Source organism: Falco naumanni, chromosome 3, assembly GCF_017639655.2.
Source record: "Falco naumanni isolate bFalNau1 chromosome 3, bFalNau1.pat, whole genome shotgun sequence".
Lineage (NCBI taxonomy): Eukaryota > Metazoa > Chordata > Aves > Falconiformes > Falconidae > Falco > Falco naumanni.
The window spans coordinates 62,086,046-62,106,018 of record NC_054056.1 but is presented as its reverse complement, the minus strand read 5'-3'; positions in this window follow the sequence as shown (position 1 = coordinate 62,106,018).

Below are 19,973 nucleotides of genomic sequence, written 5' to 3'. Positions count from 1 at the left end.
CAGACCCCAGGGCCACATTAGCAGAATACTAATATTTCCTCTGTCCTCACCCTTTGCTTCCTTCAATTGCTTAAGTAACCAAAGCCTTACGAATAGAAACTGGCTTTAGAGGTAAGCTTCTTCTCATATATATTATGTATATTTAGAAGGCAATCATCCTTATGTGCAAAACCACTGCAGTTTTAGGTGGCAATTCACCTGCCCTGTGATGCACGGTTTGGGTTGATGTTGCTGTGTGCTGGTTGGGCCACCTTCCCTTTGCTGACCCCAGCAGAGCAGCTAGATGGCTATATTATAAAAGTGTCAAAAATCCCACTGAGCACCAGTACCAGGACTGCCTGGATGTACAGCAGCCAGCCAGAGCCGTTACCCTGGTCAGGAATATGAGGCAGGTCAAAAGGCCTTCAATTAAGACCAAATGTCACATCTTGTATGATGTGAGTCTACTGGTATCTGTTGCTTCAAATTTGCTTCCAAATAATGCTGCAGTGACCATGGAGATGGAGGCATTAGCACAGTACTTTCTTGATCACAGCTCCCATTTCACAGTCTTAATTGCCACTTATGAGGCCCTTGGTAGCTTGGTCCTCATTGCACCTTAGCAAGCTAACAGTTAGTACAATTTAAATTAATTAAGCAACATTAAATATTCATAGCAAAGATTTTTAATATTATAGTCTAAACAGGGATTGCGCTGAAAGATTTTTTTTAAAACTGCTAATAAGAAGCCAGTGCAGGATGCAAGACTTTAGTGGTGACTCTTGCCCAGCTACCAGACTGTTAGTATTGCAGTCTGTTACAGCAGATTGCCAGTGCCAACCAGAGACAGAAAGTTTTACTTGATTTATACATTTCTTCTAGGTAACAAAAAAGTCAGTGCACTTTCAGAGCTTCAGCATGCAGACAGTGCACAAAGTAAAAGAATCACAAAACGACTTAAAACCTGTATAACTTTTGCAAGCCTCTGTTTCTTCTTCTGGTTAACAATGGCTTAACAAGAAGCTGATATTTCAGAACTGGTATATGACATACTAATAACAAGTTGGCAAGTAACAAAGTAATTTTCTGTCATGCAAATGCAATACCTGATGCAAAAATAGATTTTTCTAGAACAAGTAACTTTGAGGGCTACACGATTGAGTAATGAACTACTTAATTCTGAGGGTGCAGGTTCTATTTGAAATTATAATAGTTTGCATTTAAAGTAACTTTAATCAGATAATCTTGATACTCTTTATGAATAGTAAGTAAACTGTAAATACTTTATCAAGACAGTTAAATGATAATTAGATTCATTTAAACAACACATCAACTATAGGCCTAGGAAGGTTAACCTAATTTCCTGTTTAGGCTCAAGGGCAAAAGTTGAGACAATAGAGGAAGGGCTGATCAGATATGAACATAAAGGAAACATACTAAATACTTGCAAATTTAAGAAAGTTTAGGTAAAGATCCAAAGTCAATGTACTTGGGTAAGAACAGAAATTTGTAACAGCCTCTCATGATACAGTTTTGCTTTTCTGCTTTTCCTGAAGCCTCATTTTACTTGCACGATATCAGTGATCCCTTCTTTAGCTTTTCTTTATCAAAATCTGCAGGCCACTGTTGCTTTTCTCTGGCCAGACCAGTAAAATACTGGATGCATACCTGTGGTTTCCTTAGGGTTTTGGCAGGTGCACCCAACCTGATATAGGGCATTCTAGGTTACTTGAGCCTTGTTTAAAATGAAGAGTGACACACTATTTTGAAAAAGAAAAAGAAAAAAAAACCCCACACGTTTCATTGGAAGGAAGTAGAATAACATGTAACCAATGGATAGAAGAAGCAGCAAAACAAATGGTTGGCTGAAGCACAGAAACCCATGAATTCTGGAAAAGTGAAGTTCAAACCACAGAAGAGTGAAATGGGGAGAATCTAATAATACCAAGAAACAAAGGAGACAAGCCATGAGAACTGAGAATGATGCTAAACCAGAAAAAATGGCTAAAAAGAGCTTTTCTTCCCCTAAATAAATAATGATTTATAAATACAGGGGCAGGGGGAAATAATAAAGACATAAAAGAAAATGGAACAAAGCAAAGAATGAATGGGAAAGACAATGGAGGCAGAACAACAGAAAGGGAATCAGATATGGATTGAATAGAGATAGGAGGGAGAAAAATCCATGAAAAAAAGCCCACATTTTGTGTTGAGATACTGATACATATTTTTAGTACAAGTTTAATCTTTTGTGGCAGCCATAATTATGCAAAATAGCAATCTGCATCCTAAATATCTAGTAAAAGCAGAAGTACTGGTTTACAGTCTTTCAGAGAACACATACCATGTGTCATAAATTATGACATTCTTCAGCACGATAGCTGTCATCATCAGTCTGTTCAGAAATTCAGTGATTAAGATTAAGCTAAAGCCTATGTAATTTTTATAGCACTTATGTGACATTGCTCTTGTTCAGACATGGTGATTTTTAAATGAATGGCTGACACTTGATGATATCCTGAAATCAATAAACTGAAGCATCAGCCAGGAGGAACGGAGGAGTGGAAAAAGAATTGGTTTGCTCTGTAGTGGGTTGCAATCATTGCTACATCCTCTCAAATAACACTTTATTCATCACGCCATCTCTCATAACAGGAGACTAAGGTGTAAATGAAACTAGCACCCTAAAAGGCTTTGAAGTCTAAAATAGTAGGGTTAAAACCAGCTGTAGTTGTTGGGTGAGAAGCTTGACTAAGAGCAAGCCATAGATTCTCTACTGCTGTCACAGTATGTACGTTTGTTGGTTTATTTTTTGTTACGCTAAGGAAACATCATGAGCTTCTCATTGGACATGACTTAAAAACACAATATATTGGACTAGTGACTCCAGAAGAAATAAAACAACACTTTACTGCCCTGAAGTGCTTAACCCCATGATACCTGCTGGGAATGAAATTGGCTGGGATATTTCCCTCAATATCAGAACTGAAAAGGTCTTGAAAGTAGCAGAAGCTCTTTACAGATAGCAGACTCAATTTTAAGCAGGACAAATCCCCTAGCCCAACCCATTCCCAAAAGATGGATTAGAAACAAGCTGTATAGAATATAATATTTACATCTTAGCTGAAAGAACTGAGTGAAACCAAAGAAATAGCGTAGGAAGCTAGCATATTTTTCTTAGAAAAGGGAACTTGGTTCTAGTATTATGTTGATTGCTGTAATCATAAGATAAATTGGCTTGATCAAGTAATTTTTGGCATGTGGATGATTCAACATCCAGATGTAGAACAACTCTTTTGTGCCAAAGAATAATCAATAGTCAATAATGACATCAAAACATGTATGTTTTCTGTAAAGTGGGATTTAGATAAACATCTAAATTCTAAAATTCAGCCAATATTATATTCAACCAAATTGTGCTCACATTCTCTCTCAAGAAGAATATATAACACGGTAATCTATTTAGAAAGCATCCATTCCTTTTTAATTGTCTGCAGATGAATATAAAAAATCTTGGTTTGTTGAGATATATTAGACATTTCCCAAATATTTAAGTAAAAGAGCTTCATTCATGATTGGTTAAGTTGGGCGCATGAGTATTGCTAAAATGGTAACACTATAGATTTTTTGCCTGCACTAAGCTTCCCAGTTCTCTCTTCAAACGTTTGAATAGTGCGATTAGCATCTACATTTGGCAAAGGAAAATGTTAAAATTCAGATGGAACTCATCTAATTTTAAGCATTATGGAAATTAATATGCAACTTCCTATAGAATGGTTAATCAAGCTCTTATTATTGTGATATCTGCATATATTTAATTATAGTTAGATACATTGCGCATTTCATAGAAAAGTTTGTAAGGATATGCAAAGCGTGGTTATAGTAATTAATTGCAGACCTTTGGTCTGAACATTGTAAGGTCCTTTTTTATATAGGACTCTCCAATCAGGAACCAGTTTGCTGGCTGAAATAAAGATTCCTTCCAAAAGATAAAAGCATCCAGCACTTTCAAATAAAAATATGCTTTATATTGATAATTAATTTTGTAGCTTTTTTTTTAGCCTTCTATCAAACTGCTTACTTATTGTTGCTATGTTGTCATCAGGTTGGTTGTACCAAGCTTTCTGTTGTGGGTTGGTATTTTACTTTTTTCCATATGGTAAGCCCGACAGCTGTTGTTTTGTGGAAAGTTTACTCTTTTAAAATGATGGTTAACACTGTGCTGTGTGTCTGCTGCAGATTCAGTGAAATGAAAATGAAGGAAAGGTGCTACTCAAAACAAACAGAAAGCTGATATAATTGCTTGCTCAGCAGCTTCCACTGAAAAATGAAGATGTTTGCAATCCAGTGGCACCGTTATAATCTATGAACTGCGGCAAATTCAGAGCCTCAGGACAGTTGGCCAGATCTTGTTTTCATGGGAGCAAAGAGCGCTGGGCTTCCCTTCGGTTCAGCCAGAGGTTTGGGATCAGTATCTGTTTTTCTTTTAAGAGGTTAACATGTTAAAAAGGAAAATTACATGTTGCGAAAAGATAACAGTTAATTCTATCATACTCATAAATATTAAAAAACGGTGGTTTAAATCAGACTTTTCTCCTGATCGGTTTTCATAATCTTTTTTTTTTTTCTTTGTTGGTTTTAGGGGGCAGGGAAAAGGCATAATAACAGAGTTCCAGCAGCTCATATTTAAAGACAAAAAAATAGAAAACTGTATTGTCAGCCTGTGAAAGAGAATGAGTATGTTTTTCACATGCTGCCTTAGAAGAAAAACACAGGGAAGCAGAGGGATTCAGGTCATTAAAACAATTCTGAATCCCTGCCTTGAGGCAGGGCTGCTGGCAGGGAGCAGCAGCAAAGGCATGCCTTTCCAGCTCTTGGAGTAAGTCCTGTGTCACTTTGATGACCCAGCAGAAGATTAAGTTAAACACGGATGGTCTCATGACTTCAAAAGAGCTTACCGTGCTGTTTGAGGGAGATCTCTAGAAAATAAAAATGTCTGCTCCACTGAGGAATATATATATTCCTCTTAATCTATGCCACATAAATCTGGAATTAAAGATGTCAAAAAGTACATAATGCAAAGCCTGCATCACTGTTGACATTAAAGTGAACAGCTGAACTGTTGAAAAAATAGCAACCTCAAATTTTAAAATCAGCTGTCATATTGATGAATTACATTAATTTGTGTGCATACAGATCCCAAGAAACAGCAACGAAATCAGACAAGAATGAAACAGAACAGTAATTACATAGGACCTCAGAGTATATTGAGAACTATCCACCATAGACCTATGGTTTATTTATTTAATAAATTGCTGCGTTTTACCTAATATTTCAATTCCTCTGTGTCAGATGTTTCATACAGGCATAAGGAATAATTTCTTAAGGCACAGTGAGCCAGTGAAACTCTGTGAATAAAGGAAAAGAACAGACCTGTATATCTGCTATACACATTATGCAGAACTCAGCTGTATTGCACATATAGCAATATTCATGGACAGACACAGATGGAACTGTGATAATATAATGTATGTCTTAATATGTGTTATAACTTTGCCATCAAGCAGTTATTGGGAAGGACATTTGCACTGAATAGACTGACTAATATATACTATATTCAAAGCAGTTTTGGGTATTGAGAGACTGGAAAACCATTTCAAATGTTGTATTCCTTACCTGACCTTTTGAAGCTGCTTATTTAGTTGACTATTTCAGGAGAATAATTTGGTTTTATTCTCTTAGTCCTAAACAAAATCTGGTGTCCTTTCTAGAGAAAAATGTTCTATTGATTAATCATAAGTTATTACTGAGGGATTTCCAAAGAAACATTACTGTAGCTGAGAACTTCCTTTTTTGACCTTTCCAAGGCATGTAAGTGCCCTATACATTTGCCTGCAGACAGGACAGTCTGATTTCAATCAGTGAGTCTTCCTTTCTTTGTTTTGTTATGCAAAGAGAGACAGTTGTGTTGAGGAGACTAGTACTTGATCAGTGGATCTTACCCAACAAGTTGAGATCCTTCAATTCCCTGACCCAGAGCTGTTGTTAGCCCTTCAGAGTTCAGAAGATTACCTGAAAACAAATCTGGGGACTGCTACCTACTACCCCTGAACAGGTGCTGCCTTTGATTAAGGAGAAATACCCAACTTCTACTCTAAATCTCTGCGTTCTTCCAAGTTTTCTAACTGAAATGTCCACAGACATCCTCAGAAAATATTGTCTTACAGATCTGTGAGCCGTCTAGGGTTTGGTAATTTTATTTTTAGGGGTTCTTACACAGTAAATCTCTACCATGTAAAGAAAAAATTTAGCCCAACAGCTTCAACACATAGGAAGTTCGGTCAAATCTTTCTAATGAAGTTAAATGTCTATAGAGAGAAAGAGAAGCATTAAATAAAAAATAGTAGTAACAGCTGTGTACCTTAGCAGGCCTCTTGCATTCCCTGGTGTCTTCTTTCACAGCTGGGGTATTAGAATAGCAGAACATTCTTGATGTTCAGTAACTTGTGGTATATTAATAGCTGATAACTTCTCAAGTTCATGAAGTCTCTAGTAACACTACAGACTCTTCAAGACAGTTACATTTGCAAGGGATGTAATGCAGTTGCAGAAGGATGAATCATGCTGAAACCGAGTGGAGCCACCTCGTCCCCTCACCCTAATGTTACTGTAGGTACGTTTTTTTTGATATGGCACTTTTTTACTATTGAAGACCCTCAATATGGCTGATATACATGAGTTGAACATAGGGCTCTCATGGTATTGCAGGGTAAAGGGAAAGTAGGGCACAGCAGTAAGTGCAGGGCACCTGGAAAGAACGGAAATTTCACCCTCAAGCATTTCTCTAAGCTAGGAAATACCCACAGTAATTTTAGCACATTATAGAAGGTGATAGACAAAGGCTGTAGGAAACACATGTCAGCTTCAAAGAGAAGGGAAGGGAATAATTACAGACCCATGAGACAGGCTGATGTTTGTCCAGTTCCTTTTCAGAGTGAAGGCTTAATCAGAAAAGACTGTACTTTTTTGGTGCTTCTGAAGTTCAGGGACTGCAAAGGCTTAGAAGCTTTAATAAGAAAAAGGAAACAGTGCCACCTAACTGTGGAAACTGTATTTTTTTAGTCATTAAAGCTGAGTGAACAGATATTTTGTATTTCAAAGCTTCAGGGGTGGTTTTTGTGAAGAACTCTTGCCTGTAATTAAAGTATTACTAATTGTGTCTTTCCTAAATTAATTACTGGGAGAGTCCATTTTTCAGTAGAAACGTCTACTTGACCACACTGCATGTGTTAAAAAAAAAAGTTTTTTCATTTGAGGACAGCAAATAGGAACAGGATTTATACCAAATTGAAGAGACCATGCATGGTCAGGCCATGTATGATGGATGGTGCTTTGCTTTAAGGTCACTAACTACTCACTTTTAAACTGAATAGCTGTATTTAATATTAACATACGGGTACATGCACACTTTCTTTTTCAGTAGTTCTTTGCATCTATTTGTTTTCCAAATGATCACTTCCGTATTACAAAAAGCAAAGCTTGTTGTGATTAATTACCACAACAGTCTCTGAGAAAAGAAGGAAAGTTTTATGAAACTTTCCACCACCATGACTGAACGTAACCTGCAGTGCCAGATGATTCTATGCATAAGTAAGTCCTGGCAGTGTAAATGTCCATCCAGACCTGGGTATTTTATTATTTTTATTTATTATACATTAATATTTTATTTATTATATATGTGTAGGCTCACAACCCAGTCTCCAAAACCATTCTCACCTCAGGTACTCGTCCAAAAAAGCTGCACAGAATTTATGAGCCTACTGCTATTGTACAAGTGCCTGAATGAAAAACAATGAAATGCAAATACTTCAAAAAATTAATCAGAACATGAATCGTAAAGTTCAGTGAACATCACAAATAATAAACTGGTATCATATAAGCCTGTTTATTTTCAATGAAAAGAATGCTTATGCTCACTTTTGAAAGTATCTACTATAAATTCAAATGCTTCAACATATTTTGAGTAGGTTGTTTTCTGATTACAACAAAGTAAAGGTGTGATGTGGTGGGCCCTGGAATTTATATACATGTGTTGTCCTCAAGAGGAATTACCCATCAGCTCTCGGCATCTTATTCTTGTGCCTCTTCTGAACCTATCACTTATCTTCTTACACTTTACATATCTTCATGTCATAAAATCTCTCACAAAGAAGAACGTGAAAATGTGCAGCAAAATGTCTGCCAGCTGAAACTGAAACATACTTTTTTAAAAGAAAAACAGCTAATAGTATGCTCTCAGGCATGGGGCTTTTAGTTACTTGCTTTGATGTTTCCATTGTAAACAAAACTTAATCTCAGTGTCATTTTGCATGATTTTGCCTAACAATGAGCTTTGCTGACTAATGGTGTTACAGATGAGAATCTCTTTACTTCAAAGGCTAGAATCCATCTGACATTTTCAAATTTCATTAAAGTATTCAGAAAAGCAGTGTTGCATATTCCACCACAGTAAGAATTACACTCGAGTCTGATGCTAAGCATGAGATAAGGTATCATTCTCACATTTGGTATTTGATATATGCTCTTCATCCACTACAGAAATTTGCAATTAGTTCCCTTTGAAGTTTTTAGCTTGACAGGAAAACACCAATAAAATATATTTATTTGTTGTATTACTTCTATATGATCTTTCTTTAAAAACTTTTCTCTCACATTTTTACTTCAGAAATGTGCTGGGAATAAAGTAAACACACAATTCTGGGGCATAATCCTTGAAAGATGGCATGTGTCTGAACATCTAGGTAGACCTTTGATTCATTTCTGCAATAGGAATGCATGAATAAAAGCCTGCCTGTTTCAGGGCTGTGTACTTTGAGTATGAAATAGCCATACTTGAGAAAAGAGCAAATTGTGGCTGCAGGAACAGAAGGCATAATCCATGCAACTGCCTGTGAAAGAGATCTGATTCTCTCCCAGAAAAACAGAAGTGTCTGTTTGGGTATTTTTGAGATTCCGTGCTGCTTCAAAAGTAAAAAGAGATATTCCACTTGTGTAATGCAAATGACAATGTTATCAATAAGATAAAAAGGACAGAATATGTTACTGTTTTATTCAGTTTCTGTATTAAGTGTTAGCTACGCTATTAATGTACACACAGAAAAGTCTTCCCTTGGGCTATAATTTATTTAATTGCTTTTCTTCTTCCATTAATAAGTTGGAAAAATGCAGTGAAAAACAGTTTATGCTGAAGTCAGTGCAGCAAGTCCTGAAGAAGGCAATATTTCAGAAACACATGATACCACTGCTCAAATGTAACACACATCAAACAGGGCTCTTAGAATGCCATGCTGCTCTTCCATCTCGCTCACACTTGCAGTCCCCCACATTCCCCCCTCTCTGTGTGCACACACAGAGAGACATGTAGTCAATTGCTGGGTAACACACACACAGACATGTAGTCAATTGCTGGGTGACAAAAGCAATTACAAGAGAGAAGTGATTGCCACACTCCTTAAAACAGATTTAAAAAGAATATAATGTATGTGTATATGTGTATGTCTTTTATGTACATACATATACTTATTTATGCATACTGGGATATATATTGGAATACTTCCTTGCGCTAGGGAAAATATCAGGTGAGTGGTATCCACAGCAGAAAACAGGATGAGCTGGGCTCCAGCACCATGATCTGGAAGTCATAACATAATACGTGTATTTTATAGGAAAAGATGCCTGAGAAAAATTGCCAGCTTGTTTACCCTCGTCCCCTTTTGCCTCTCCTCTCCCCACCTAGCACAAAGTGCAACAAGCGGGCATCCTGATACAGCCTGAATGTCGCTACTTTCAAAAGCCTTCCAAGACAGCAAAAGCCATATGACTCATGGCCTCTCTGGTGCTGCTTTCTGCTTTACTTTCTTCTCTGTAATTCTCCATCCTACACAATGTGCTCACTCTTACCACAGTTGTCTTTGTCTCACCAATACTCTTGTATGAGGTTTCATCAGGAGCTGATTAACATAAACCACCTGTATAAATACTGAGAGAGAGGCAAGCCAGATGGTTGCAAAAGCTTTTAATATTGTTAGGTTAGTGTCTTTTGTCTTTCAAAAATCAACCATCTACATATAGCGGCTTTATTAAAATACAAATTGAGATACAAAGAAAATAATCACCTGTCATTTTCTCACAGTATAGATTTTCTAAATAGGAATAGCAAACGGCATGGATATTTCTGCAGTAATAGAATAATAAATAAATTTGTGTCCTGAAAAGTTACAATTTGAACACTGCAAGTAATGTTGATTGGTTAATGAAAGGTTGCTTTGCATTACTTCCAAAAGCATTCACATAATTTCAGTCTGAAGTAGATCTGAGTTTGAAAAAACAATAAAGAAGAGATTAAGTCCCCATGCAGAAGGGACAGTGACTGTTTTCTTTGCAACTGCCTGAACTGATTTAGCAGTAAGCAAAAATCATTGTTCTCACAAAATTTGTAAAGTCCTTGGTCTACCCAAAGTTCTATCCAAAACCAAGGTCAGAATCACTGGGTGTGTATACTTGTCACATTTACCTTGAGTAATAGAGCAGAGGAATGCTTTTGTCATGCAATGGACAACAGGTGTGCTGTTTAATGAGAGATACTAACAGCCTGAAACAAAAAAAATAACTTATTTCAATGCAATTACCCTGAAAAATATTTATGTTGTTTAAAATAAAACAAACTCCTAGTTGTTTTATTTTAAAAATACCACACAGGCTCAGAATCTTTTATGTGCAAGATTTCAGCACGTAGTGGCTGCTAGGTTAAGGTTTAGGTGTTGGGATTGCACAGTGCCATTGTTTATACTATATATTTTCTGCTGATAGCTCTATAAAAGTTCCTGATGCATTACAAATGTCGCTGTTGGAAAGAGGAACAGTCTACTGGTCAGATCCCAAGAGATTCATAGAACTCACTACACTTTAATGTGAGTCAGTGGGATGCAGGTAAACTGCAAATGCTTATTATCACTCAGGCTGTGGACCAAATTGAAGTCAAGATGCAACAAGAAACGCTGATTAATGCTGGCAAAAAGGAAGATGAAAACTAGAACAAAAGATTTCCCCAGAGGTAGTACAATAGATACGGGAAAATCTATATCCATGTATAGGATTGGAGCCTGCTGCTTGTCCAGTGAAGCAATCAGAGAGGCAGCTGAAACTGATATTAGAGGACTTCCCGTGTGTAAATGGAACCAGCAGGTGACATATCAGATAGCAAGGCTGAGGTGGAAAAAGTAAAGTCAGAGGCCCCTGTGTTATATCTGTTTTTGGCTGCCAGAATTGTCCTGATGGGTGATGGGCAGCTGGAGGTGAGTTATGCCAGTCTGAAAATATTCTCACTCATTATGTAGAACTGGATTGCTGTGAAGCTGGGGGTTCAGCTGTATTATCTCTTCTCACCCCCCAAGCACCTGCTATGATTTCAGCTTTGCAAGTCCCAAGAAAGTGGCTGACATCAGGTCCCCTAGTGACACTGTCTGGCCTCAGGATGAGCTGCAGGCTGACATTGTGTCCCTGGTCAAACAAACCACCACTAAGGTCAAGAAGCTGAATTTGGGACAGAGAACCGAGCAGAAGCTGTAAGGGTGGGAAGAGAGTAGCTCAGAGCTATCCAAGCGTTACACCAGGGCTTGTGGAGAGGTCACCTTACTCAGAAAAAGTACTCAGGAGAAGAGCTCCTCTTGCCCTTGCTATGGTTATAGTTGAAATTATCGGGAAAATTAAGAGTTATTCTCTTTCCTAACCTTTCCATCTATTTCCTTCATATTTATACATTTCATTAATGAAAGCTTGCCTTCCTGCCTTCCTTTCTATTTCATCGTGGGCATTCACATTTCTGTATTTCCAGGACATCTGAATGACAGGCAAAGTATCATGCATTTTCCTAGGTATCTATCACACCACCTCATATGCATGCTTTTTCAAAATGAGATGGAGCTGGTGTTTATCTCATCTCTTTATGTGCAGGATCTCAAGAGCTGTAATTTTTCTGTCATTGCTGCTGGGCTGCTTCTGTTTCTTTTGGGGTTGTTTTTGATACAGTGACAAAAATTCTGTATAGTTTATTCATTTTGAAAATATGCCAATGATTTCTGTAATGACTGTGCCTTTACTATTTTCTATACTACTCTTCATGCAGCTTGTTAATAGCTCGATAATACAGCCTAATATGTCTCCAGTAAATCTCTGAAAATACAAAGACATGATGTTAGAGATATTTTTGAAAAAAAACTTTTTGATCTAAATTAATCAAGTTTAAAATCACTCCTCAACATCTACTGAATTACACATGTTCAAACAGATTTTCACTGGACATTTAGCCAGCATTCATCTATTAATTTGGTAGAACCAGCTGACAAAAAGTGCTTCTCTTCTTGCTGGCCAATGCTTCTTATTATTTTTATAGGAGGAGTCAGCAGTCTGAGGTTACAGCTTGACAACTAAGATATTTAAACCCTGAGTAATTTGGTATGCTCTCATATAAGGCCACTTAGTTTTGTCTTTTGTTAGAAGTTCTTGCCATTAATTGCAAAGAGTAACGTGATTGATAAAAGAGGGAAAGACTAAATGCTCTGCTGTGATATTCAACATGTAAATCTACTGACAAATATATGCTCTAAAAGGCCATTAACTATCAAAGTATATTTCTGATTAAAATTCAGTTTCTTCTAGATCAGAAAACAACATGCATTTGTAATAATCACTTGCGTTAATACTGGTTTATTGACTGTTTAGACCAGGGGTCCTCAAACTTTTTAACCAGGGGGCCGGCGCGCGGATGCAGTGGCAGGCAGCCATCTGCGGCTGCTTGGTTTCCCCCCCAACCCCCGGTGGGGGGTGGGGTGGGGTGTCTGTAAATACCAGGGGCCAGATTGAGGACCCTGGGGGGCCGTATCCGGCCCGCGGGCCGTAGTTTGAGGACCCTTGGCTTAGACTCATGAATCAATGTGAGGTTCTTGGAACATATTTCTGAATGTACGATGTAATCCTCCAGCCTTTGTTGCAGAAGAATGTCTACAAGTACATTTCATAACCCTTAGGCCTTTTTCTCAGTATCTTTTGGAAACCTTTCCAGTAAACCCACAATATAATCAAGGATGAAATCCTGATCCTTTTGAAGTAGATCAAAGTTTTGTCATGGGCTTCAATCAATTCAAGATTCATTTCTTATGTGACTGCTGTTTCAAAAGTGGAAAGTTACTTCCTCAGGGAGATTCATTAAGTAAAACAAGAAAACGTTAAAGCTATTAATATTCTTTCCTTATGTCTATTGTTGTAACTTTCGCTAGTTTTTAATACAGATAAAATCCATCAGTTGCTCATAATATCGTATTTTTTCTGTTACTTTATTTAAAAAATGAATATGTAGTTACAGATGCATATGACCAGAATTATATAGCGGGGCTAATTTTGTTAAAGAACAGCTTATGTAGAACTGCTCTTTATTATATGAATTCATATTTCAGAACCTTGTTCAAATTAAAATTAGCCCTGTTGTATAGCTTGTCAGCCATCTCCTTTATGCTTACCCTAAGGTCCCTTTTACAGTCCTGGAACAATGATAAACAATGTTCAAATGACTACAGTTCTACATATACACACTCACATTTCAGTTTTATATCGTCAGAGGGACTTCGAACGCAGAACAGATTTTTGTGAAGCAGCCATTTTTCATGGAGTGTTTAACATCCCATTTCGTTCAGTATATCTATGTTAACAGAAGCTTAAAGTATTAATGTTACGCTTGGAAGATGGCTTATTCATGACACTTTTCCTGTATGCTATGTAAAAACAAAATTAGCACAGCTACAGCTTGTTAATATATCTGGCACCGAACATGGATACTTGGGATTACTGGGCTTTTTGGCAGCAAAGTAACAGTAATGCTGTATGACTGGTTTGGTAGCCTTGTGATTATCACCCCACGATACCTTCAGAGTGCAATCTGTTAGCCCATTTGCCTACTTAGCAGGTCAGCAACTGGTGAAAATGCTACAGACTTCATATTTTTCCAAAATGCAGTTCCCCACCAAGACGGGTTCATTGAGCTAAAAGCTCCCAACTATTCTTTCTTGGCCAAAAACAATTAGTGCCACTTTAAAGGCTTGAAAAGAAAGAGAACAGCAGAGAACTATGTGGCCCATGCTTTTTCCAGAGACAGTTGCCCAGTTCCAGAAGACTAAGAGTCAGCACTGTCCTATATTTTGTAATACCACGGTAGTATTGCCACCAGTGTACGCTTCTTGCAACAGTGCAGCATTCACGAAGTTTTATTTGAGGAGACAGACATCAGTCTGACTCCCAGTGATTTAATGCAAGCCCATTGCATACAGAGTAGTGTGTTTTTCCAAGGCTCAGACATTGAATCCACATACACTTTTCCCATTTACTCTGTTTTCCCATATGCTGACAAGACCGACAGTACTTCAGCTAAGTACCCCACGTGTGCAAACCCCAGTAAGACACACAGCACCTGCAATTGCACTTATGGTTGAGAGATCGTGGAAAGAGCCAGGCAAACCATTAAGTACATGCTTGAAAATCAGTTTGCTTTTCTCCAGGTTTATTTTTCCTTTTTCCTGAGTTCCAAATAAAAAACCTTTAGAAATGTCACTGTGACACTAGCACCCCTTTACCGGTAAGACTGTTCCACCTGATTTAGAGCTGTGATTGTCAGTGCCAGCCTGTGTTCATTTTCTAGAGAAGTAAAAGATTTCTGCTTCCTTTGGAAACATTTTTTTTTTCTGTAAAATGAAATGCCTTGTTACACTGTCAGATGAATGAATTTTGATTACTGTATTTATACCAAAGCTGTCTACAATCGTTTCTTCAGAGATCAAGCTGCAGATATTATACCAGTCTTAGTAAGCAACAGGACCCTTTGCAAGTATCATCTTCTCTTCACAGGCCTGAGGGAACAGGAACAGGATTTCCCAAAATAGTTGAAATTTTTGCAGTTATCGTGGGTAATTTAGACAGCTATATATCAGTTTTAATTTCACGATGATACTGGTAAGAAGGAACTTTGGAAGGTCTCTGTTTTAGCCTCCTGCTTCAAGCAGGGCCAGCTGTGAGATGCAGCCAGCTTCCTCAGGGTTTCGTCCAGTCAGGTCTCGAAAACCTCCAGGAGCAAAGACTGCACAGCTTCCTTGGGCAACCTGTGTCCCTGCCTGCCTGTCCTCAGGCTGAAACATTATCTGTGGTTAATAGAGGGGAGGTTGTTCTCTGGTTTGGTTTTTTATTTTTGGTAAGTCTGTATTTAATTTAGAATCAAAAAATCATAGAAGGGTTTGTATTAGAAGGGACATTTAGTCTAGTTCATCTGGTTCCACCCCCCCTTGCCATGGGCAGGGACACCTTCCACTAGACCAGGTTGCTCAAAGTCCCATCCAACCTTGAGCACTTCCAGGGATGGGGCATCCACAGCTTCTCTGGGCAACCTGGCCCAGTGCTTCAGCACCCACATTGTAAAAAGTGTCTTCTGTGTACCCAGGCTAAATCTCCCCTCTTTCAGTTTAAAGCCATTGTTCCTTGTCCTGTCACTACAGGTACTGGTAAAAAGTCTTTCTCCGTCTTTCTTACAAGCCCCCTTTGTATATCAAAAGTCCACAATAAGGTTTTCCTGGAGCCTTGCCTTCTCCAGGCTGAACAACTTCAACTCTCTTAGGCTTTCTTCGTAGGAGAAATGTTTCAGCCCTCTGACCATTTTCATGGCCCTCCTCTGGACAGGCTCTAACAGGTCCACGTTTCTTGTACTGGAAGCCCCAGAGCTGGATGTAGCACTCCAGGAGGGGTCTCACGAGAGTGCAGTTAGTGGGCAAAATCAGCTTCCTCGACCTGCTGGCCGTGCTTCTTTTGATGCAGCCCAGGATATGGTTGGCTTTCTGGCCTGCAAGCACACACTGCCAGCTCATGTCATTTTTCGTTCACCAGTACCCCCAGGTCCTTCTTTGCAGGGCTGCTCTCAATCTATTCATTCCACAGTCTGTATTGATATTGGGTATTGCCCCAACTCAGGTGCAAGACCTTGCACTTGGCCTTGCTGAACTTCATAATGTTCATATGCACCCACTCCTCCAGCATGTCATGGTCCCTCTGAACAGCCTCCTTTCCCTCTAGCATGTCGACAGCATGATGCCATCTGCAAACTTGCTGAGACTGCACTCAAACTCACTGTTCATGTCATCAGTGAAGATATTAAACAGTATTGGTCTCGGTATGGACCCTTGAGGGACAACACTCATTACTGGTTTCCACTTGGACATTGAGCCATTGACTGTAACTTTTTGGATGTGACCATCTAACCAATTTCTTATCCATCTAACAATCCATTCATCAAATGCATTTTTGTCCAACTTAGTAGCAAGAATGCTGTGGGTGACCTTATCAAAGGCCTTACAGATGTCCAGATAGATTCCCTTGACCACTGATGTAGTCACTCCATCGTAGAAGGCTACTGGATCCGTCAGGCATGAACTGCCCATGGTGAAGCCATGTTGACTGTCTCTGATCACCTCTCTGTCTTCCATACATTTCAGTATATCTTCCAGGAGAATCTGTTCCATGATCTTACCAGGCACAGAGGTGAGGCTGGGAGGTCAGTAGTTCCCAGAGTCCTCCTTTTTACCCCTTTTTAAAAAAAGCTGCAATATTTCCCTGTTTCCATTTTTTAAACATTTTGAAGAACAATCCTTCATAGACTTCATTCTTAATTAGTGCTTCTGCAAACTTCCATGAAAACTAAAAAATTAGGAAGTTGCTAGAAAATTTTCTTCAACAGTTTTGCTAGGGAAATTAATTAAATATAGACCACTCCGTGTGCAGAGCTATTTAAATATTTTTCATTAAATAAAACCTCTAAAAATGGGAATTCTCTAAAGTGATTATAATTCATATAGATCCCGTTAGAGGAAGTATTTATGTAAGATGAAAAATGGGTGAACCATATCTTTCTGTAATAGTTCTTTCCTATTTTGAAAATCCACTCCCTGTTCCAGCATATTAAAGGTTTATTCATTTTGCTTATTGGTATTTTGTTCCAGACATAGTTGGTGAAGGTGAAATATATTCTTAATTCTGTATATCTCTGATGTAGATATTGCTCAAATGGATTATAGAGTTTTAATGATTTATGCAAAATAATCTATACAAAAGGACTGAATTAGATAAATCTATTTTATCATGGTGTTTAGTAACCATACAATGTAATACTTGTGCAAACTAGTAATGATAAGAGTTTTCACACATATGACATTGTCTTGCATTTTTTACCTCAGTTGTTCTAGATGCTAGTGTGCCATGCCATGCACACTCAGGTGTAGTGTGCCCATTCCAATGTATTTTAGTAATTGGATACATTTCTGGCCCACAGTAATTTAATCAGAAAACTGTAAGTACAGAAAACCTTTTAATGCTATTTTCAAAATTGCAGAGTTTCCTGCAATAGGAATATTCACAACAGTATGTTATTCAAATGCATTATCAGTTAACTGATATATGCCTTCATAATTCTCATTGCTTCTCCTGGCTATGTTTTTGTTTCTTTGTCTGCCTTTTTCATCATATATCACTGTCAGCACTTGCAGAGCCCACAAACAAAGAGGATAAATTTTCTAAGTTTTCAGAATTGTTAAAATTATTTTCTAGTTTATGCTCTTTTCCCTACCAGTTGCTTTTCATATCCTGACTCCTCACGAACACCGCTGAGGCCACAAGTATGAAATCCTGCTTATCCATGTTCAGAAAGGCAAACAGGCAGTCAACCAAAGTTCACTGCAAAGTATAACATAACTAGAAGGAGGAAAAGGGCTGCTTTGATGGGAAAAACATTCCCATCAAATTGGGAGTAAAAAATATCCCCAATGATTTTCCCACAAAAGAAACAGTCTTCAAAAATAACATGGAAGAGGCTTCTGGCAGCAGGAAAGATCTGATGCTGCTTTAAAGTATTTAAATGAAAGAGTAATGGCAGAAGTGACTGAAACCCAGGTTTTCCCTTTCCCAAGTGACTGCCCTGAACAACAGCCTATAACCTTGCTCTGACTACAGTCATGTTGTAGTCATGGTCCAGTGAATCAACTCTGATAATTACAGCATATTTCTCAGTAAGTGAAATCTCACTTGTCCTTAGAGTAGACTCAGTAGACTTCTCTTGTCCATATTTTCTTAACATTCTGAATAATCAAAATTCAGATCTGCTTATGGTTGTAGCTGCTGCTAATCTGGCTGGTCATTTAGAATTCACAGTTTAGCTGGACTGATAAAGAGGAAACAATCTCTTAAACTAAAGAGACTAAATAAAATTAGGATGATTAAATATTTGCAGTCTACATAATGTTTATCTTGTGTTAATAGCATGAAGAGTCACAAATCTGATTTTATTGTAGGCTCTTCAGTAAAATGTATTGTGTCTACTTAGAAACATTTAACAAGCGTAGCATCTTCTCATGTGTATCTTCTGGCCAAGTTTGTTAGAATAAATTACCTCAAATCAACCTTAGATTTGGTGTCTATTTACAAAGAATGATCATTGTTAGTTACTAAATAGCTGTGTAGGTGCTATATAAAATTGAGGTTCTTTAAATTAACAGTCAAATGTGGAAAAGATGAAGAAGGTGAGAGATTTTCCATCACACACGATATGATAAAAGCTTGTCTGTGTCAAAGACATCATATGGTTTTCTACTGCTTTTACTGTGTGTATTAATAAAGTTTCAGCTATTATAATTGCTGCAGTAAAGAGGACACTTAGTAAACTGAACTCATTATCTGTGTATAATGATCTACAGCTGTAAGGATACAGCCTTCAATGTATGAACTAAAAATTAGGTCTTGAAATGAATCTGTATATGGGAATGGGTGTCTATGTTCTCTTATTAAGCTATGGAGTACTCATCATTACTTAGAAGCAAATGTAAATTACTTATATTTTTTAAATTGTCACATTTTGTTAACACAGCTTTAAAAAATATGGAAGTTATTTCATCAACCTCTTTATGATTCTCAGTCTAAAATAATACTTCAGAATAAGATTAGATAGTCAGGGAGATTAATTTCTTCTCAAGCCATATAATCCCCCAAAATAATAAATGTAACTCAAGAACAGCAGCTATGCAATGATGACAGTATAAAATCAAATCTTTTTTTGTTTCTAGGTGTCCTCTCCCAACAACCTTTTTTTGCTGATAAAAGAAAAAAATATCTGAAAATCTATTTTGCTTAGTATGAACTCCAGAATAAACTCAACCACTTCCATTAGAAATAATATTTTTCCCCATACATGAACTTAGATTTCAAAAAATGTATTCATTATCAGTAAAACTAAAGAAATAGGAAATCACTCATTTACTACAGTTTCAGCTTTAAGTGGGATATTTTAAAAGTGGAACTTTGAATGTTTGTGGGATGGGAAATGAAGTCACTGAAAGCAGTGACTCTGAGAAGTCCTACATAATTACCTTAGAATTTCTCCTAAGAAATGTAATCCCTTGATTCTGCCTCTATAATGAAGGGAATCTTTAGCTGTCTAAATAGAGATAATGACATAAAAGTAAGGAAGGGGCCTAGCCTCAGCTTGCAACAGTTGACTGTGCTTTAAGATGACTATTAAAACTGGATAAATTTCAAAATACACTGAGAGGTGCAGGAGTTGGAAAACACCACTTCTAACAGACGCATAAAGACCTTGGTTCTTTCAGATGTCCAAGAAGAAGGCCACAAGAAACTTGACTGCTTTGTTTAGGTACAGGAACAAATATGAGGTCCTCAGTATCTGATGAGAAGGTCCAGCTGTTGCAACTAGAAGCTATGGAAACTAATCTGGTTTAATATTCACCAAGATTAACCATGAACGGTGGTTAATCAGCCATCACTGAGAATCTTTAGCATGAAACAGCACAGTTTTTAGAAATATCCTCAGAGTGCTCTTTATTTAGGCAGGGGAACATGCA